The sequence below is a fragment of the Engraulis encrasicolus genome, chromosome 18 (assembly GCF_034702125.1).
Source record: "Engraulis encrasicolus isolate BLACKSEA-1 chromosome 18, IST_EnEncr_1.0, whole genome shotgun sequence".
In the NCBI taxonomy this organism is placed as follows: domain Eukaryota; kingdom Metazoa; phylum Chordata; class Actinopteri; order Clupeiformes; family Engraulidae; genus Engraulis; species Engraulis encrasicolus.
The window spans coordinates 12,846,239-12,852,324 of record NC_085874.1 but is presented as its reverse complement, the minus strand read 5'-3'; the positions used below and the strand labels follow the sequence as shown (position 1 = coordinate 12,852,324).

The following is a 6,086-nucleotide window of genomic DNA, read 5'->3' as shown; positions in this document are numbered from 1 at the left end:
TGAGATACAGAGTACCGATACTGATACTTTTCCCCTCAACATGCAATGAAATTAATTGCATAGCCTTGTTTTTTCCACCTGTGATATTTGCAGGGCCGGCCCAAGCCTTTATGGGGCGCTAAGCAAAATATCATCCGGGGGCCCCCCATACCACCACCTACTCAGCATCAGATGCTTCATAATCCTATAACCAAAAATATGGCTCATTGGCAGTAAGTGGCAGATGAGAAAGCAATGAATGCCTAGAGGAAATGGTGGACAGTTCATGGCTTCCTTGATCTTTGCTGCTCAGAGGGGGCCCCTGGTGGCTTGGGGGCCCTAAGCCACCGCATAGTTTGCCTATGCCTTGGGTCGGCCCTGGATATTTGATTTATTGTCCATATCCATATAGATGTAAAGGTAAGTAATGTATGAGGCGGTGCTTTTTTCCCATGCTGCTTTCAAGTCAATTGACTGTGACAAGATGTTGCGTTGTTTCATGTAATAGCAGTATCGGTGCCTGCTATCGGCAAGTGTTTGACGAGTACGAGTATGAGGTGCATGCCTATACCGTACAGTATATCAGTTGGTCCACCACTAAAGTCCAATCGCCCTTCTCTGGAGCTCAGCTCTGTATCACATCTTGCGGAATAATAATAATCATATAAAAAAAGACGTTTCCCCCCCCAGAATCCCATCCCAGCTGAGGTCTGTAAGCACCCCTTGACATTTTCCAGGCTAACTGAAAATGCCACTGAATGCCATGCGTTACCTCTGGTTATGACGCAGCCGTGGAAATCACACAGGAGCCAGGGGTATTGATCCCAAGAACGCTCCACACACACACACACACACACACACACACACACACACACACACACACACAGACACACACACACACTCACACGCACACACACACACACACACACACACACACACACACACACACACACACACACACACACACACACACACACACACACACACACACACACACACACACACACACACACACACACACACACACGCCTCAGTCCCATCCCTGGTAATCCATGTCTTCACATACAGTAGCAGTAGTATGAGCAGGGCCAGTTCTACACAATTTGGTGCCCTAGGCGAGCACAACCTTTTCTTTTTTGTTCTTTTAGAGATTGGCATTTGTAAACATAGCATCTTACACCTGATGGAGTACAGCTGATCTAGTACCTACATGTGCCCATTAATTATCAGTGTCAACGTGAAGTTCAATGTTCCACCAGGTAGTGTGAGCATCTTATCACCACCCCATGCCATGCCTGGTGTAGGACCATACAGAGACACCATTAGGGTCGCCACCTCTGTCTGAAAAAAAATCCTAGACATTTCGAACTCCACAATGGTAGCCTTCATTCATTGTCCAGGAAAGTTGTTTTTTTCCTGGACAGAACGTTAACATCCTGGACAATCAGGCCAAAGTAAAAGTAGAAGTGAATTTATGCTGTATAAGTACAACACTAGTACATTATATAGGTTACATCAGTGTTTCTCAAAGTGGGGCGCAAGCCCCCCTGGGGGGGCGCGGAGGCATCGCAGGGGGGGGGCGTGTGACATCTGATTTTTTTTTTTTTCCTTTCCTGTCTCTCCAATAAGCAATACACTTTAAGCCCTCACCATCATTATATTACAAATTGTCATGAATTTGAATAGCATAGGAAATGAACACACGTTCCTCTTTGTTTTATCTCACCAGTCACCTGTCCTTCGATTCTGCGCAGCACATCAATTGTAAAATCAGTCTGCGCGAGCACTTCTGTTGCTTGGGGGGGCTCGGAAGCATCCAGACCCTCCGAAGGGGGGAATGATGGGAAAAGTTTGAGAACCACTGGGTTACACCAGCTATTCAGTTACCTACTGAGGTGGCTAAGGCATTGTTACTGAAAAAAAATAAAAAAGAAACCCCTCAAATTTGATTCAACCAGTGCAGATTGCAGAATCAGGTACATCTCTTTATAACTATGGATCAATTACCTACTGAAGTTAGTTACTTGTGTTGGAAAAAACTATGGCAAGTTTTGTTTTTAATTGCTACTTTTAACTTGTGTTTTTGCATTCAAAGTCTTAGAAAGCAGCTGATCGGGGAGGCCGTTTGTTTCTGTGGGTTTCAAGCTAAACCAGAAATTGTACCCCTTTTCTGTTGCCACGGGAGTGACCCCAGGAATAAAGTGTGTGGCATATACTTTTTCAAAATGTTAATCTCATTTGTATTTGTTTATTTGTTTATTCGTTTGTTTTGCTATTGGTGACATGTGGTGTCTGATGGGAGATGATGAAGTGTACTGAGTCACTGACTCATGAGTCATCTAAAAAGTAAAAAGAAAACAGCGATGATGAGTGTTTATCTGATGACATGTTGAAAATGTGACATCGGGTGTTGGAGGGCGCCAGGCAACTTTTTCCTGAGGCTAGCACTTTCAGAGGGTAATATGTCTCCTTTGTCCTGCTCTTGTCTTTGTACAATGCCCTCCTCTCAAAACTACCTCAGTCACATCTGAGTTTAAACTGCACAATAGAAAAGCAGGCTTACACACACGCGCACAGAGAGAGAGAGAGAGAGAAAGAGAACAGCATGGTTAATGGTGGACCCGTTTCTATCTCTTTATGTCTCCTTCATCCTGCAAGCACACTCATTATTATTGCATTACACTTAGACGACGCTTTGTTGTCCCAAGGCGACTTACAGATACTACAGGCTATTGGCTACAAAAGCAATGTGGGGTTAGATGCCTTGTGATGAAGTGGTCCGCACACTGGGTATTAACTCAAAAAATACTTTATTTCATTTTTACATACGGCAACGTTTCGATCCAACAGAGGGATCTTCGTCAGGCAATGAGAACAATGGTTTGAGTGTCAAGTGTAAAAATGAAATAAAGTATTTTTGGAGTTAATACCCAGTGTGCGGACCACTTCATCACACTGCTTACCACTTTTTGTCTGGCACCTGGATTACTGCTTTGTGGATGTGCGCACCCAACTTCCAAACAGGGTTAGATGTCCTTGCTCAAGGGTACTTCAGCCATGGATGGAGGTGTTAGGAGTGGTAAGGGCAGGATGCAAACCTGCAATCGTGCGATCTGCAGTCCAACTTCTGCAGTGCTCATTTAACACTTAGAGGGTTGATTTGACCTTATTTGGACTTAAATGGACTCTTTAAGTGTTGCGCCAACACCACAAAATTTACCGTGTAACCATTACACCACGGCAGTGCAGGGCTGCACACTTTTCACTGTGGAAAGACAAAGCATGTTCCCCAGAGCTTTGTGTTTGAAGGTAGAAGGTAGAATGAAACATTTGTAGCAAGACTGACAGGGACTCATTCATAGCAGATTTTGGATGCCCTGCATAACAGTTTTCAGTGGACTGTTTTGGGTTATTTTCACATAGTAAATTTTGTGGTGTTGGTTCAACACTTAAAGAGTCCATTTAAGTCCAAATAAGGTCAAATCAACCCTCTAAATGTTAAATGAGCACTGCAGAATTTGCTGTGCAGTAATTACTGGTTCCTTTTGATTTCATTATGCAAAGATGATTGCACAGTACAAAAAAAACATGATTATAGCTGCAATTAGTTTCATCAGAATGTTGAGTGAGGCCTCAGTTCAATGGACATGCCTTTTTACGTAGTTAACTCAAGGACACGCATACCAATAACTGCTAAACACATTGGTATTGACCTCTTGTTTACACGTGAGTACAGAGTTTTACAATGTGCGCTGTATTATAATTTAGTACTTTATTTCCAGAATGCATGCCCATTCACAAATGGTAACTTTTTCATGAATATTTACCACCACCATCAGATTCTAAGTATTCATTATTTTAGGGTGTGTGTGTGTGTGTGTGTGTGTGTGTGTGTGTGTGTGTGTGTGTGTGTGTGTGTGTGTGTGTGTGTGTGTGTGTGTGTGTGTGTGTGTGTGTGTGTGTGTGTGTGTGTGTGTGTGTGTGTGTGTGTGGTGTGTGTGTGTGTGTGTGTGTGTGGGGGGGGTAGAGTGTGAATGAGCCACTCAGTCAGACCAGATGGCACAAGCATAGCTACGCCAATAAGCACAAACACACGCACACGTTCACACACACATGCACACACGCACTCCACACGCACTCTCTCTCTCTCTCTCTCTCTCTCTCTCTCTCTCTCTCTCTCTCTCTCTCTCTCTCTCTCTCTCTCTCTCTCTCACACACACACACACACACACACACACACACACACACACACACACACACACACACACACACACACACACACACACACACACACACACACACACACACACACACACACACACACACACACACACACACACACAGCCACCACAATCACACAAACAGTAGCACACCGAAAAATCAAATGACAGACCTTTTAAACACTCGGTTGACTCATGAGAGGAGAACAGTGGGATACCGACAGCACAAAACAGTTTAACCAGGAAGACTCAATAGGTGGGCCAATTTGTTAACAACAACAAGAACTAGGCAGTGAGCGCACATACATGTACGGAGCCAGGGTTGGACTGGGGGAGAAATAGGGCCCGGGCACTTTTGGCTTAAAGGAGCCCCTCATAATTAGCGGCGCAGAACTGACTCACCGGTGGGCCCTGCACCCTCGTGGGCCCCTTTTTTCAAAAATGTTAAAACAAATATTTTCTGAAAATAGGGGCCCACGAAGGTGCGGGGCCACCGGGAAATGCCCGCTATGCCAGATGACTGGTCCAACCCTGCACGGAGCAGTCTGATTTCAAACTGAATATTCTCAATATTCGGTTTGAACCAAGTTCCGGAATATTCCGCTTACAAGTGTGAAACAACGTTCTGCAACCAGAATATTCCGGAAACAGGGACACATTTGTAAAGAAGAGTACAAAGAGTTTACAAGAGTTGTGCACAAACCGAATGCTGTCACAATTCCATTGACGAACACACACACACACACACACACACACACACACACACACACACACACACACACACACACACACACACACACACACACACACACACACACACACACACACACACACACACACACACACACACACACACACACACACACAGTACTCAGTGTCTCCTCATTTGTCTTTGATGCCTGTCTCTCTCAGTTTGGCGTGCAAATGTACTTAAAAAAAAAAAAATCTCTCCACTACACCTTGCATGTTCTCTCACTCCTTGTCTTACGCTCTCTCGCTCTCATTAAAAGTTCCCATTATTGCCATCCTGATTTGGTAACAAGCTAAAGTGCACTAACTAATCAACACCCCTTTACAACACAGAAAGTGCAAACACCAGGACTGTAAATAGATGGGTGCATACCCACTTGATGTGTGCTCCCACTTTTTTGCGCATCTCTCTCTCTCTCTCTCTCTCTCTCTCTCTCTCTCTCTCTCTCTCTCTCTCTCTCTCTCTCTCTCTCTCTCTCTCTCTCTCTCTCTCTCTCTCTCTCTCTCCTCTTTTGCATTCATAATTGCTATTTCAGTCTTATTGGGTGCTAAAGTGCGCTAATCAACTGCTGCCAACCCCCACTGAACAAAAGCATGATAAAAATAAAATCCATACACGTACAGAATCTGCAAACAAGCTACCTGTACAGTCAAGAGCCCACTCATGTTCATTCACTTTGGCGGGAAAAGTGTGCTGTCACTTTCGTGTCACTTTGTTGTGGGAGTCAGTGGGGTTTTAGCAGTAGCACATGTCAGGGTGGCGCAACGACAGCCTGTGTCACTATTGTATGGATTTTTTTAGTTTGTTTTTAGTGGATTATCTAAGAAGCATATTCATTGCAGCATATCAACCACCATTATGCATGTGTTCTTTAATAACCAACATTGAAGTCGATTGCAAATGTTTAGATCGTTTACTTAGAATTTCTAACTCAAGATTAGATAGGATTTCCAAAGATAAGATAACATTCCTAAATGTAGTGAGGATTTGCTTTCTGTAATACCAAACTGGAAAATTCTTAACTTTTGACCTACAGTAAGATTTTGACTCAAGAAGTTTTCTGTAATACTCCCCCAGGTCTATAATTCTCGGTCTCTTCCTGTCTCTGTCTGTTTGTCTATATTTTCATACCTTGG

At 43.8% G+C, this 6,086-nt stretch overlaps 1 protein-coding gene across 1 annotated transcript in view; it reads left to right on the top strand.

Moving 5' to 3' along the window:
• Window positions 1–6,086, top strand: part of xkr6b (XK, Kell blood group complex subunit-related family, member 6b) — a 69,596-nt gene that overhangs the window by 56,728 nt on the left and 6,782 nt on the right. The window lies entirely within an intron of this gene.